The following is a 17260-nucleotide window of genomic DNA, read 5'->3' as shown; positions in this document are numbered from 1 at the left end:
AAAAAAGAAATCGGCGAGCGTGATGTTAACTTTAATGCTAGAAACACAAATGGGCATCTTTGATTACTGGCATCAAATTATTTTGGGATTGCATCCTTTTATTTTGAAAAATAATGATTTTGTTTACTATTCATTTGATTTGCCTGTTTAAATGAAGCTATATTGTACTTTTAAATGCTATTTAACAATTTCAATAAGTAATGTTATTAGCATACTTCTTGAAGATTCACTATAGTATTCTTCTGTTTAAGTTTTACTCAAGTTTTCTTTATTTCCACTGTTTTAGTCATGGGCCTCTGGTGAGCTGAATATTTGAATCCCGTGTTTATAGCTTTACAACAGCTGCAGATGTAAAATTAGATCTTATCTTTTATCGACTCCTATGTTTTCAGTGCTGCCTCCCTTGAACTTGTTAGCTCCTGAAGTGGCTGAGAATCACAAGTTTGGCTCCTGCAATCAACATCTGGGTTTTCCCATCCTTGGAGGCCTAGAGACGTTTAAGTAGGGAAAGTGTTGAACTTCAGAGGGATTACATTTATTATTCCCACTCCAGTCTAAACAACATTAGCAAAAGCGTTAGACTTTGGAAGGGTTGCATTTACTATTCCTACTCCAGTGAGTGTAACAGTAGGAAAAGTGTTGGACTTTGGAGTGGTTAAATTTACTATTCCCACTCCAAACAGCACAACAGTGGGGACATTGTTGGACTTTGGAGGGTTTACATATACTATTCCCACTCCAAACAGCTCAATAGTAGGGAAAGTGTTAGCCTTTGCAGGATTATAAATGACTATTCTCACTCCAGTGTGTGCAAAAATAAGGAACACATTTGACTTTTGAGGGGTTAGATTTACTATTCACCCTCCAGTTTAAGCAACAGTATAGAAAGTATTTCATTTCAAACACATTACATATTTGAATAACCATACTAATTTAGAAAACAACTTTTAATAAACACATAATTAACATTGAAATATATATATTTATTTATTAGAAAATAAAAAACAATTAAACAATGTACATAATCAATATTCAATTAAATGAATATTTATCATTAAACAATTGTTATTTAATTATTACTTAATTAACTTTCCACCATATGTGTCTACAAACCTATCAGCCCACTTCTAAAATAAGCCTGAAATGAATATGTATAGCACAATTTACATAGATAGTTAATTAAATAATTATTCAACAATTAATTATTAATACATTATAATTTAATTAACTCTGCACCCTATACCCCTAGCAACACAGCAACACCCTCTAAAGTATAACTAAAATATATACATATTAGTTAATTTACATAATCAATAATCAATTGAATAATTATTCTAAAATAACAATTTCCTGTTAATTAATTATTAGATAATTAACTTCACACCCTATAGCCCTAAAACCCCGGCAACCCGCATCTAAAATATAACTAAGATAAATCAGCATTGCAAAATGTACATAATTAATATCACTTACATAATTATTCACAAATTATTAATTAAGTATTAATTCATTATTACTTAATAAACTTCCCATCATATCCCCCTACAAACCAAAGAACCCTCTACGACACCATAAATTACTATTAACAAATAAATACAAAATTGTAAATCACTTAAAATTACAAACTACATTTAAACATAAAATAAAAATTCATAATTATACAAACAATAGTAATACACAAAATAATACATGAACTAACACATTAAAATAAAGGACAATATTTTTACAACTACATCACTGAAAACGATATTAAAAACAAATATATTCTTAAAAACAATATTACTTACTTGAAAATGATCTTCTGTATAATAATATACTTGCATCACAATATTTTTGTATCGCGATATTTTAATTCAAATGTTTCTGTCTCTCAATATTCACACCTCGATATTTAGTCCAAACACCTCCAGAGACAGTACAATGTGGCCAAATGTTGAACAGTACCAACTGCTGTCAGACTGAGGCCTGCTTTGTGCGATGTCGTATGAATTAAGTTAAAAGCAACAAAGTTGCAAAAATGTGTGTTCGTTGGTGCAATATAGAAAGAGATGACAAAAAAGTGACTCTGTGATCCTCTCTGTCTGCGAGCATGTGAGGTGACAAATGATGAGCGTCAACAAGAGATGATAAACAAACATGGAAAATAAGCGAGAGAGAACAATCCAGAGATGCTGAAAGAGCAAGGACATCTACAGGATGATATTGGCCTCCTGCCAGGGCCATCAATCTCCCTCTCCTCTTCTGCTGGAGTGCAGCGCTTTGTATCGAATCCTACATCCTCTGTTGACTATTGTGTCCTTACTGGTGAGGAGCTCTGCAAGAAAATTTAACTGTAGGGTCCTGATTCTGAAAACTGACTAGTTTGGATGCATTATATTAATAAAAAGAATTTTTAGCTCTCATTTATATAGCCTCACTGTGGGAAGCCTGGAATTAAAGGTTGGGTACTACCATTCTTACTCATACAGAGTTGACATAAACACTCTAGAATGTATATTTATTGCCCACATAACCGAGGAAAATAAAGGAACAGCAGCAGCAAAACAAGATAGATAAATAACCTTAATTCACACTGCACAGACCCTACCTCCAAAAGGCAACACAGGCATGATGAGTGTTCAGTCCCCTCATCTTGACTGTGTTGCCAGTCACATGAGATACAAGTGCTGCCATTGAACAGAATATTGACATAGTGTTTTATAGATCTTAACCTGCTGCATGAGTACGTCATCAAGATTTTGATGAGGTCCTCATGTAGGTGGATGTATTTCAGAAGAAATGAACAAGAACTACAGAGGATGTGAAAAGCTCAATGACACAGTGGTGCCCAAATTATAATCACTGTTGCTACAGTTAAAGCTCAAGGTGCATGATGCCAAAGTATGCTCAAACAACATATGCATTGTGGGTAAGCAAAATGGGCAGAGGGTATATATGTGAATCTATTTATTGAAGATTTGATCACACTGACACTCCATTCTATGGGGTGGATTGCGATCTTGCTCGGAAAGCCCTATGGCCAACTCGGTTCCATAGAGCTCTCTGAGCGGCTCGCGCTCCGAGGCTCCAAGCGACCGAGTACGATGCAATTGAGCTCTGACTGACTCGGGTCGCTCGGAGTCCCATTGAAGTCTGTGGGAGCCTGTTGTACATAGCGTACAATGGCTCCCATAGAGAATAAAAGGTAGGTTGCGGAAAAGTGCGCCCCCTGTCACAGGGAGGACCTGGCGTGGCAGTTCGGGCTGAACTGTTCTCATAAGGAACAGGGTCAATACTGATTTGCATATGGCTGGGTCCAAACTGGGGTGGTGTGGTGAGCAAAATAATTATGGATTGAACCCAGATCCTTGTGACTGGGGGTGAATGTTTGCATTGTCCAGAATTCCGTCCATCAATTGTTTCTTTTGCATTTGTCGCCCTAAGTGGGAAGGGTATGCCCAGATGTGGGTCCCTTTTTAAAACAAATAAAAAATTTAAGAAGGTGTACAGACAATTTTCAGTAAACAGACATGAATAATAGAGAACAATAAATATGCATGAACAAAATAAGCCAACTAATGTTCAAAGTAATTCCAAATATGATTAAATCTGACCATTGAACGCATCAACCGGGTTTTAGCAAGTGCACGTTCTTTCTCATAGATATCTTTTACAAGGATCAACCAATCATATAGTGAAGGAGAGTTAGAACTAATCCATTCTCTCACAATAAATAAACAAGACGTAACTAATAAAATTGAAATACAACATCCCATATAAGGATCTTCACATTTCTTATCCCCCAGCATAATCTCTTTAACAGAAAACCTTCTATCAAAATTCAGGCATTGACCAATATATTGTGTAATTTTAACCCAAAAATCTATACGTTTAGGGCAAAGATAAAACATATGCCAAATATCAACAGCTTTTTGATCACATTTAGCACAGCGTGTTCTATCCGTGCTTCCGCTACCATGCGCTAATATCGGTTGTTGCCACTTTGTAATTTTATCTGGTGTATAGTAGAGCCTACAAATTGTGCGAAACTGTTGAAGTTTTAAATTAACAGAATGTACAGAATTGTCTAGCTAATCTAAAGCTAATGTAATTTCAGATGAATCAACATCCATATTTAAGGTTTGACTCCATTTTGTGGCCAATTCATTAAAATCAGCACTTCTAGCAGCACATAAATGTGTATACATAGTGCTAATTCTGGTTTTATCAGCAAAATTTAAAAAACATGTGAGAGCTACATAAGAATGTGGGAATTGCATTTTTTTTTGTTTGATGATATAGTCTCTAAATTGCAAGTATTTAAAAAATGATTGGTGCGGAAGGCCAAACGTTTGTTGCAGCAAACCAAAAGTAGAAAAGCCAGAGTTGTCATATAGCTGTCCCAGTCTATCAATGCCACATCTAGTCCAGTTACATGCAACTGAATCATGAAGTATATTCGGGAGAGATGGATTATTCCATAATTTATAGTGTTCATGTCTAGTAAGATCCTCAAAAGTAAATGAAAAAAAGCCAAGGATGTCATTCAAAATGCGAACAATGTCCCTTATAGTCTTGAATCAAACACTTTTGTAATAGTTAGGATCATTAACCCTGTATAGAAACATATTCTGATCTGAACCTAGATCCAGAATAAGCCCAAAAAATGGAATTGAATCAGTTAATAAACTTTGTATACGCCCTGTGAATGCTGCCCAATAATATAACTTAAAATCCGGAATTTGCAAGCCGCCATATTTATAAGGAAGTTTAAGAAGTCTAATCGAGCGTCGAGCCTGTTTCTATCCCCAAATAAAACTGCTAATTGCACCCTCTAATTTATGAAAGAAATAATTAGGAACTCGGATTGGGATAGCCCGAAACAAATATAAGAATTTGGGCAATATTATCATTTTAATTATATTAATTCGACCAATAATAGTAATTGGCAGTTTATTCCAGTTGTTAAATTGTACAATAACTGTCTGCAGCAGTGTTTCGTAGTTAAGTTTCCAGATTTGATCTACGTTTTTAGTAATTTTAACTCCTAAGTATGTGGCCACATGGCACGTACCGAAAATAGGTATTACGGGTTTTAAATGATATATTATTTGGGTCTTACTTATATTAAGTTTATAGCCCGAGAAGTGCCCAAAGATTGTAGCTTCTGCCTGAATAGTACTGAGCGTCGTTGTTGGGTCTGATGTAAAAATTGCGATATCATCCGCGTATGCTACCACCTTAAGTTGGTAATTATTATTACAAAAAGGAATGATGTCTCTATTTTGATTTAAAGTTTGAACAAAAGGCTCAATATAAAGAGCAAAAAGCAATGGGGATAATGGGCATCCCTGCCATGTACCACGTTGAATTAAAAATATTTTAGAATGCAAATTAGCATATACTAATTTTGCCTGTGGGCTCATATATAATGCCTTGATCCAATTCATAAACCGGTCAGGTAAGCCATTTTTACTCAGTATCAACCACAATGCATCCCATACCACCCGGTCGAATGCTTTTTCAGCATCTAATAGAATCATCCCCATATTACTAGATGTTTTGTTAGCAACATCAAAAGCAGTTATAGCAGTGTTGACATGTGCAGTAGTGTCCCTGCCTCTTATAAATCCATGCTGGTGTTCTGATACCAGCTCCAGCATATGCGGTGTCAAACGATTTGCCAATACTTCCGCATTCATTTTGGCATCACTATTTCTGAGAGATATTGGGCGATATGACCCACATTCCTCAGAATTCTTCCCTTTCTTAAGAAAGAAAACAATATTAGTCGTAGCTCAAGATTTTGGAACCTGCTTACATTCAGCTATCTGATGCATGACTATTTGTAATAATGGTAAAATTGAGGTCTTGAAAACTTTATAAAATTCTATGGGTAAAGCGTCATCTCCAGCTGCCTTACCCGAAGGTAACGCTGATATAGCAATCATAATTTCTTCCTCTGTTATATCAAGCTGAAGACATTTTTTAACCTCTAGATCAAGAACCTGAGGACTCAGTGGTTGCAAATATTCTTCAGCCAGCTCTGACTCAAAGTCATCAGATACAGTATATAGCGCTGAATTGAACTGATAAAATTGCTCTAATATCAAATTAGTATACCCCAGGCCATCTCTGCCCTTAATTAGATCTATCCGGGTTTTAGCTTTCTTATCTGCTGCCTGGTAAGCCAATAACCACCCTACCTGTTCCCCATATTCATATTGGTTCAATCTATTTTTATTATAGGCTGCTGCAGCTTTCTCTTTAAATTGACGGGTCATGAGTGTCCTTGTATTGATCAATGCAGTGTATATAGCTTCTTTATTTAATCCATTTAATCTGATCTCTTGAGCATGGGATAGTTCTAATTTTATTAGAGTGTTACAAAGTTCCTTTGCGTTTCTTTGCGTGGTTTTATTCGCATGATATATTTATTATTGCGTGGAGCCCCGTATAACAGCTTTCATCGTGTCCCATAAAATAAAAGGCGAGGTTGTATCCGTATTATATAGGAAAAATCAGTAAGGACCCCTTGTGTATAAGAAACAAATTCTGGATCAGACAATAGATATCTGGGAAATGAGAAAGGACGACTGCTATTACCCTCACCTAAAGATTTTATATGTACCAATAGCGGATAATGGTCAGACGTTATTCGTGGGCAAACGTGGACTTTTCTAGGAGACAGCTGCTCATAAAAACTAAATCAATTCTAGAATAGGGTTGGCGTTGTCTAGAATAATACGTGAAACCGGGCATCATAGGATATAATGCTCGCCACAGATCCATCAGCCCATGGAGTTGCGCTAGCTCAAGGATCGATTTTTGAACCTTGCTCATCCTTGGGTATACAGATTGATTTGTTGAGTCAATAGAGTAATTTAAGGTACAATTAAAATTCCCCATGATTATAATTTCCCCATTGCCAGTCCAAAAGTTCCAGCATTAATTTATCAAAGAGAGCAGGTTCATCCTGATTTGGACTGCATAAAGCAAACAAAACTAATTTCCTAATATGTGTTTCAAGTTGCAGAATCACACATCTGCCTCCTGGGTCAGAGGCGGTTTTGAGTTTTTTACAAGCAAAGTGTTTATCTTTAAGAATAGCTACACCTCTAATTGCTGCATTTTGTGAAGTACACTTTAATACCTCCAAACCAAGCTGTTTCAACAAACCCCTATCTTTGTACGCCAAATGTGTCTCTACTAAGACGGCTAAGTGTAGTTTGCACATCTTAAGTTCTTCTCTTACCAAGCGTTGTTTGTTAGTGAGTTAAGCCCGGCCACATTCCAGCTTATACATCTAATTGTACCCATTATGTAAGATTTGATACTTTTGGGCTCCTATTATCTCCCCGCATGTGGTTTTCTTTTCCCCCTTTTTTTAACTAAGGTAATAGAAACACAAGCAGGTAGTTGTTGTCCATGCAATTACTGTAGATTGCATTTGAGTTATATTAAAGTTTAGCCTGTACACCTTCTATTTTACACCCCCAAAACATTTGTGTATCACCGCTAGGTGCCTTAGTCAGCAAAAGTCCACCCACCCCCTCTCTCCACCCCACCTCAAACCTTGACAGGTTACCCTCCCTCCCGCCCTGTGTCCTAGAGAAGGAATCCCCCCCATTACCATGCTGTCGATAGATGACAGCACAGAGAAGCAGAATTCTACGGGACCTCCCGACATCGGCTGGTAGTATAATAGATAGATAATAAGAGAAAAAAAAGAGAAGAAACAACGGAATAGATCTAAAAAATAAAAGGAGCGAGAGAGAAGAGAAGAGGAAAAAAGGAAACATATGTATGTAAAAGAGAAAACAATGATTCCACAATATTCATAATAATTCAAAACATGTTCAATATCTATTTAATGCTATTGGAGACTTTGAGTCAATTTTAGTCTTAGGATGTTGTTGTAGCTTAGTAAGAGCCGTCTTTGCCTCCTGGTCAGTATGATAAATCTGTACCCGGCCATCTTTGATGACCTTCAACCGGGCTGGTTCTTGCAGAAAGGCCAGTGCTCCTAATGCCTTCCAGGGATCAATAAGTTGCTTCATCTTCCACCTTTTGTTCATTGTAATTTTGCATAGATCTGACCGTGCAACCATGGAAAAAGAATCTACTGAGACTGGTGCATTAGGCTGAGCCTTGATAGCGATTGCTTGACAGAGTAAGAAATTATCAACATATATGAGTATTGGTTGTGGTCGGCGTAGGCCAGTCTGGTCTGATTGATTGAGAAAAGCTGGGAGCCGATGGGCTCTTTGTATTTGAGAGTCCCAATTCCAGTCGGCTAAATCACGAAAGGCTTTCTGGAATGTTTGTACGATAAATAGCCGTAGATCAGATCCTTCTCTTCCTTCCAGAATACCAAATATTCGTAAATTATTCCTTCGTTTCTAAATCTTCTATTTTACCTTGTAAGACGTTAAGTTGCGTATCATGATCTTGATGCAGTTTAGTAGAGTATGTTACTGCATCTTCGTTGTCAGAAAGTCGTTGTTGCAAAGTTATCATTTAGGTTGTAAGTTCTGAGACTTTATTAGTTACTGTTGATGATGATTTCTGTATAGTGGCATTGTCTGCTCTGAGTTGCGTGTAGTATACGTGAGCCTCAGATCTTTGCTCTGACGGAGCTTGCATGATAGAAATCAGAGAAGGCGCTGATGAGTTCATTGTAGTTGACGGAGCACAGATTGAATCAATAGTCATTGTAGCAGATACTTCAGCACTTACACCATTCCCGGTTGTGTTGATTTGGTTAGGCAGACAGTCTATTATAGAGGAGTTTGCTGAAGTAGAGGGGGTAGTGAGTTGGCTACTAGTATTAGACAGAGTTTGCGCTAGACCAGATAGCCTTGAGACAATCGCTCTGATGTGACCCATTTTCACAAAGGACTATTTTGCGTACTTAATTTACCTTTACTTTTATTAATAGTCGTGATTTTACCTTGTTGCTGAGGGGTAAGAGGGTTTTTATCAGATAGATCAATCTTGGAGCCAGATATAGCTTTTTCCGCCCCCCCTTCTTAATAGTTTTAAGGTGTGCATTTAAAGGCTCCGAGTGATGATCAGGAGAGTCAGATGGATCAGATGGATCAGATGAATGATCGACATTTGCTGGTGATAAAGAGAATACCGAAGTCTCAGTAGTTAGTGAAGTATCCTCCGAATACAATGGTTCAGTTATATCTGCAGATATGTCCGGGTTCCCTGAGATTGAAGCAGCAAGTATTGAATTTTCTCTGTCTCTGTCTCGCTCGGTACTATTCACATTTACACTAGAGGACTCAGTCATCAAAGCAGCTTCATTATTAATAATTGTAGAATGCCCTTTGTCAGCTTGGGAATCAGAGGCTAGCCCTGGGTTACCCGTACCTCCAGAGTCACCGCCATCATCTGTAACCCGCTTCCCTCCTCCTTGCTTTACAATAGAGACGCCCTCAGTAAGTTTCGAAATGCTTACCGACAGAGCGACATCAGGTGATCCCACCAGAGACTTGTGCTGAACAGCCACCATAACGATGTCTGCCATAGTGGGTTCCGAGGCAGAAGCGAGGAGGTTAGCAGCATCTCCTGAGTGTAACAGCTGCATCACCGGTTTGCCAAATCAGGGAAAAATCTTTTTAGATGTAGTATTCACCCCCTCTGTAATAGAGTTATCAGCGCCAATTGCTCCAGAATTCCGTGTGAATTGTCCGACCTGCTGTGAACTCGTCTTCGGTGGAGCCATTACCAGCCGACCAGATCGAAGAAAAGCTGCCAGACCAATCCAATGGAATACGGACCGGCGATGGCCAGACCGATAGAGAACCGAGCTCCGAGTATTGCCCAAAAGCAGAGAGCACTGGTCGTCCCAGCGGAACATAAGAAGTACGTTTTGTAATTAAAAAAACAAAGCATTTAAGTCCCGGATTGTTTCCTAGCTGTTGTTTATATTCTCTTCATCTCTTTATCTCTCAAAATAGCCATCCAACGGGAGCTATCTTCCTTCTCCGCAATCACTCCTGTTTCCATCACTACCCAGACGTGGGTCCTGTGCTCACTACACCACTGGATTCAAGCTAGCCTGGCTGATGAAGGGTGATGCCCTGAAATCGATCCCAGGATGCTTGTTTCCTGTCCAGGAAGGATCTGGCTTGGCAGTTCGGGCTGGACTGTTCCCACAAGGGACAGGGTCAAGACTGATTTGCATATGGCTGGGTCCAAACTGGGGGGGGTGTTGAACAAACCAATGATAGATTAAACCCAGATCCTTGTGACTGGGGGTGAAAGTTTGCATTGTCCAGTATTCCATCAATCAATTGTTTCTTTTTCATGTGTCGCCCTAAGTGGGAAGGGTATGCCCAGATATGGGTCCAGTGTTCACTACACCACTGAATTCAAGCTAGCCTGGCTGATGAAGGGTGATGCCCTGAAACCGGTCCCAGGATGCTTGTTTCCGGTCCAGGGAAGACCTGGCTTGGCAGTTTGGGCAGGACTGTTGCCACAAGGAACAGGGTCAAGACTGATTTGCATATGGCTGGGTTCAAATTGGGGGAGGTGGCGAGCAAAAGATGATGGATTAAACCCAGATCCTTGTGACTGGGGGTGAATGTTTGCATTGTCCAGCATTCCGTCCATCAATTGTTTCTTTTGCATTTGTCGCCCTGTCACAGGGATGCCTCGGTGCCGGCCGCCCCTTGGATGTATGTGTAGGGGGGACCCTTGGGTCACCCCCAGTGACCGAGTCGAATGGCCATGGGTGAAGGGTGCCCGCTACGGCCCACCGAAGTCCGCTTCCCAATGCTGTCTCGAGTCGGAGGGTCCGACTCGATCCGGCTGCTTGATGCATGCATCGTGTTCGGTCACTCGGAAATCGGCCCCATTGCGCTGTGTGTGTCGGCCATGTCGGAGTTGTCTGGAGGGCCTCACTGACGGGTACGAGGCTAAATTTGCATCGTACTTGCTCGCTCATACAGTGATACAAGTCTTCCGGAAATCGAGCTTACGACTCGGACTCGCTCCTGAAGGATTACATCAGGAGCCCTTCCGTGCACGATTGTAATCGGCCCCTAAGTGCTTGCTATCTTCTTTTTCATGGAGAGGGCAAAAAGAACACATGTGCCTACCCCTAAACCTTGAGCTTCCCAAAGGGAAAGGTATTCACATTCATAATTAACATTGAAGACAAAGATCCTATCCTGTTAGCAGTTAGGACGGATGGAGAATTTAGCTTTGAAAAGTTGTGAGTGCTTCCATTCCACTCTTTGCACACTTTCAACAGAAACACACTTTTGAATCTGTGAAAAGGGAGTTCATTGCTCACCAGAAGAATATTTCTGAGGCTAAAACTAAAGCAATGACTGGTACTTCTGGACAAAGGGCCTGATTATGAGTGCCTTAGAGGGCAGTCCTGCCAAGTACTACACATCAGGGATTAGACTAACGAAATGTAGGGCTTGTGTCCACATCACAGCACTAAAATGCATTAGTCATTCATATTACAGCTCCTGGGGACACATATGATTATGTGCAGTTAGGTACTCCATTCATATAACACTGCACTGCAGGCTGCATCCCCAGCTGCAATTATTCATCATGAGCTCCTCACTGACTCAACTAGGTAAGTAGGGGTGAGCATAGTTGGTCTAGGGAAGTGGCTTCTAAGGGTCAACTTCATCTTCCACTTTTCCAGTTCGCAGTCAATGAATAAATAAATTGTGGACAGGCCCGGAATTTCTGGGCCACATGGACCTGGTTTCAGTGAGTGAAAATAACAATAAACACGAAGATACAGACCAAGTCTTAAGTAAGGATCTGGCACCTTCTTGTTTTCTGGCATGTGATGCCTAGCGATTGACCCCGGTGGCAGTCAGATCTTTTTTTTTCCTGCTCTGCTACACCCACCCAGTGTGGTACCATGTGACCCTGCGTTCTGCTCATGCTGTTATGCTGGGCTGTGGGTGCAATGCAGGATGTTTTCACCAACAGCCAAATCTAGTTTCCTTTCTCTTTGGCTTATCCCTAGAGCCCCTGGACATATGACCTGGGCCACTTGATGTTGCTGACTTAGGGCTATATTATGAGTTTGGCGGTCTGTAGGACCACCAAACCCCTGGTGGTGTGGCAGTCACCACCGCACCAGCGGTCTGACAGCTAAATTACAACTTTGGTGATCGGACCACCATCAGACTACTGCAACCGACGCAACCTTTAGGAATCAGCGATCCCTGGAGGTGGCGCAGCAGTCTGAGGAGGCAATATGCTTGGCAGTGCAGCTGTGGCACCCCCAAGCACATTACGACTTTCTCCACTGCCACCCTTTTCATGGCGGTGAGCCTGCCATGAAAATGGTAGTGATGGGGAAAGAAAGGAGGCCCTGCAGGCCTGCTGTTTCCCATGTGTATGAGGGTGCACGCAGGGGGTACATGTTGTGCCCCCTCTATTTGCAGGAACTGTCATTGATGCTCCAATTGCATCACCTTTTTCATAGGCATGGCCATGGGACTTCCAAAGAACTGCCTACCAGACACAAGAAAACTCGTAATCTGGTGGGCAGGCTTCACACGGCTTTGGCAGTGTGGAAGTTTTGTGGCCCCACTCCCACAGTTTCAAAGTCATAATCAGGCCCTAAAAGTTAAAAAGGTGTAGACCTCACCAACCCTCCTGTCACATGTATATAGGGGGTGGTCCCTGTCATCACTAGATCACAGGGCACAGCCAAGATAGACTCTGCCAAGAATCCGTTCCAGTACCGGACAGCCTGCCACCACTGAACTCTTCCAACTGGCACTGATGGCAGTGTGACTGGGACGACAATTAGTGTCCTAATGAAGTCTGAGCCTGCCCAGCTGTGAAAGCAGCATGCAGTGCTGCTCCCAGAGGAACCCTGCCCATGGCCACGAGCAGGCCTGCCAGGCAGAAGCCTCAGCTTCCAATCAGCTCAGAACACAGTCTGCAGCCCAGTGGACCCAGTACAGCCCAAAGTCGAGGATGATCTTTGCTGGCTCACCCTGGCAGTCACTTCTGGTTGGCACTGTACAGGTGAGTCCGGCAGCAGAGCACTGTGTATTGAGTGAAGTGGGTGCATTGGAAGAGTTTGGAGGTGTGGGCAGAGTCAAAGATGGCTAGAAAGGAAAAATATTCTTATGTCAATATGTTTGTTGGTCTTTCACCTTTAGATAACTGCATATGAAATATTGGGGCACGCACATTACAATCATAGGCGCTAGAACTAGGGGTGCTGGGGGTGCTGCAGCACCAACAAAATAAATATGCTTGGGTCCAGAAGGTAAATAAGTTAAAAAGATGCCTTTGGATGTAGTTTTTATATTGTCATATTTGCTATGCCTTCACAAATAGAGGTCAAACTATGTTTTCTAACAAATTGCTGTTTATTCTTTCAACATGGAGAATGGTGTTTACTTTTCTTTTTCTGACTGCAAGGTTGGAGGATCTTGTGAAGCAAAATATCTGACAATATTACTGGAACTCAGAGAGTGGATTGTGAAAGGAAATTCTATGGGTGTCAGATTTGTATAACTTCTATAACACAATAACATTTATATAACTCTAAATGAACTGTGCAAATATTTCAAAACATATCAGCATTTAGGAAAGCACAAATATAATTCTGTATTTTTTGTAATTCTGAAGTGTGATGAAAACAAAGAATTAATTAGAGTAAAGCAACCAAGGTACTTTCTTTGGTGATATGCAAATATTAAATATTTAGTGAAACCATATTTCCACCTATTATCATTTGTGCACACTGTGGTTTCCTCAGTAATTGCATGTTAGTGTGATTTTTTCCCTATTTCAATTGAAACATGCTGTGTCTAAATGGCAATGCACTACCACACCAGGCTTTAGTGATATACTTGTGACAGTGTGATCCAAAATGCACCAAGGGCTACAGATCATACCACACTCTTACTATTCTCTTGCTGAATAGACTTGACTTAGTTGCTATAGTTGTTCTTTGCGTTTTTTGCACAATCTCTATGACTTCGCTGACATAACATTGATGCCAGCACCCCCAATCTGAAAATTGTTACAGCACCACTGATTACAATGAAACATCATGCAAATATCATCATCGTCATCATCATCATCATCATCATCTTTATTTGATTATTAAAAAAATAATCTTAAAAGATCAATCATCATAAAAGACACACAATAAAATATCTAATACATTTTTAAACCATACACATTACAACATCTAAAAATTCACAGAATTACGCCTTTGTAATGCATTTTTTTTTTAAAAAAGGCCCCCTTAGAATAACAGGATGAGACATCATAAAAAGATAATAAAATGCAGCCCACATTGGCGAAAGCCCTGGATTTTTAAAATAGGTAACATAAATCTACGTCTAAAGGGTTCATTCTGAGGGGAGGTGGCATCACAAAGGCAAGCAAGGATACAATTGGTATTGTGCTGTCGCAAAGGGAAACAGAGATTGCAGCTGATAGAGCCTAGCCGGAACCTGGTCAAAATTGATCTTTCCCAAACGTTATTCACCTGTGCAAATTCAATACCCTAACTTGTCTTAGACATTATATAAACTCTTACAGATGGTTACCATGGTTCCTTTAGAGCTCTAGCAGCAGATGCAAATCTCAAAAACTTCTTCTTAATAAAAACAGCCTCCCTTTCATTCAGCAGGTGGGGGGATAGAAGCAACTACGACCTTCCCAAGCTTATAGCAGTGCTCCTAATGTAGCATAAGCAAAAACAACAAATGATGGCCGGAATGCTGAAAATGTTTTATCTTCACCCTCAGTTAAAGATCTGGGTTTAATCTATCGTTTTTTTGCTCAGCACATCACCCCTGTTTGGACCCAGCCATATGCATATCAGTCTTAACCCTGCTCCCCATGGGAGTAGTCAAGGCCGACCTGCCAGGCCAGGTCCTCCCTGGACCGGAAACAAGCATCCTGGGAACGGTTTCAGGGTATCACCCTCATCAGCCAAGCTAGCTTGAATTCTGTGGCACAGTTCTCATGGGGAGCGGGGTCAAGACTGATTTGAATATGGCTGTGTCCAAACTATTGTGGCGTGGTGAGCAAAAAATGATGGATTAAAACCAGATCGGTGACTGGGGGATGAATGTTTGATTTGTTCAGCATTCCATCCATCATTTCAGGCGCTCTCTTCATCAGCCATGGAGCAACTGAAAAGTTGCACTATTCTGACCACTGCTCACAGCCTCTTTTGCTGGCTTGGTAGGAATCAACAGCTTTGTAATGCTTACACTTGGTGCTGAGGTCGGATGACTCTCTTTACTCTAGATGTTGGGTAAGTAGATGTTCATTTCTTGTGTTGTTTCTTGCACCGCCCTTGTGGTATCTTCATGCATTCTTAAACCTGGTTGATCTCTGCTTCTTAGAGCGTCTCTGTGCCTCTCTGCTTCCCCTCACAGCATCCTATTGCACCTGGGTGTCGCCGCTTGTTGCGCTTTCTGTACCTGGTGGTCACTGCCTTAGCATTACTGTACTGTATGACTGACAGCTCTGTGTGAAGTTTTGGCATCGCACCTCTAATCTGGGTCGTATTCGCACATTTCTGACCAACAATAAATTAATCTTTCTGTAGGGTCTTCATTTCTTTTAAGTTTTTGTACTGGCTGGAGTAGTGCTTTGACTTTACATGTGACAATTATCGATTCTTCACTTTCACTGAGGGTTTCGTGGTACACACAAGCAGTTTGCTGGACTTAAACTCTCTTGGAGAGCAATCTCAACTCTTCGGGTTGTGGGGTTGATGTATCCCCATCTTGTCACCAGTTATAGCATCTCCCCAGCATGTAAATTAATTATGTGATACACGGAGCTCAGTATTACACATCTTTATTTCTCAGTGTAACCGGCAACTGGCATGTACTTATGAATTTTATTAACCACACCTAAATACTGACATTACTAGACTACGAAATCCATTAGGGACCATAGGTGTCCTGCGCTCTATCATACACAAGACCCTACACATTCCATTACCAAATCTATGCTAGGCTCACAAACATACCCTTGCACTGTGGCACAATGGTGTGTGTGTGGTGCTCAGCAACAACATTCTGCACCAGGATGCAATGCAACACAGTATTTTTGCCTACTGCCTGCATTGGGTGACACTTTAGTAAATCTTGCCCAAGATCTCAACTATTGGAGCCAGCCTATAAAAGTTCCCATGCCCTACCATTCATTTTCTGACTAAAGGATCAATGGCTCATGATATGACACTTCTGTGATACAAAACTAGAAACAAGTGCAAGACAGAAATTCAGCATCTCTCAAAATAATGTACTGTATAGGTTAAGAAGTACGTCATCATGCCAACCAATGTTCCCTCTAATTATTTTCCTCTGTGTGCGGCAGTGTAAGGTCTCTGTGCGCTGCAGCCAAGGCAATGTTTGCCAAGAACCAGACTGCGCTTGTGGGTGCAGCAACAACTATCCGTGCAAAAATCACTCCAAACGTTTGCTTAAAAAGTGAAAAGACGGTGCATTTCCACACATACAGCGCCACATGATGGGTCTTAAGGCAGGTTTGCAATTTAGTTACACACACCATGACATGTATTGGTTACACAGGCAAGTACACTTCAGCTTTAGAAAAGCACAGGACTCCAACGGTGGTACCATTATAACATTTTACTAAAGATTCTCAACTGGAGCTCTGTTCACAGGGTGGGGAAATGTTGGGAGCCTATACAAGATCGCATACTGGTGGATACATGCAGGGCACTTGTTATGCCCCCCTGTGTGCATGCACCCCCAGTTCCTGTACAGCATGGACTTTGCAGTCCATGCCCTGCAGGGATTTGCTTTTGTGTTCCCATTGCAGTGTCTTTTTTATAGGAACCGCCATAGGACAGCCTACCAGTAACGAAAAAAGTCAAAATCTGGCCGGTGGTGTTCACATGGGTTTGGTGGTGCGGGAATGGTGTGGTCCCGCACCGCCAAACTCATAATAAGGCCCTAAGTCAGCATGGTAATCATAGCATTTGTAGCAAGACCAGCAAAACTGCCAGCAGCAACAACCAACAGTAGTTCTTGGATAGCTGAAAGAGCAGCAGGAATGCAGAATTCATTGCAGCAGCAGTGGGATGTGCACTTGCACAGGAGAGGGCAAAAAGACATCAGGCATCTGGCAACAGAGGTTCTGCATGGAAAGGATGACTGGAAGCTGGTTAATGCATCAGGTGCTGAGGAATATTACATAAGCATGTTTTGTTTATATTTCCATCATACAATTTACTGAAAGTTTTTATAAGTTACCGTCATACTATTGA

This window comes from Triturus cristatus, chromosome 6 (assembly GCF_964204655.1).
Source record: "Triturus cristatus chromosome 6, aTriCri1.1, whole genome shotgun sequence".
Taxonomy (NCBI): domain Eukaryota; kingdom Metazoa; phylum Chordata; class Amphibia; order Caudata; family Salamandridae; genus Triturus; species Triturus cristatus.
This window is presented reverse-complemented; position numbering follows the sequence as displayed.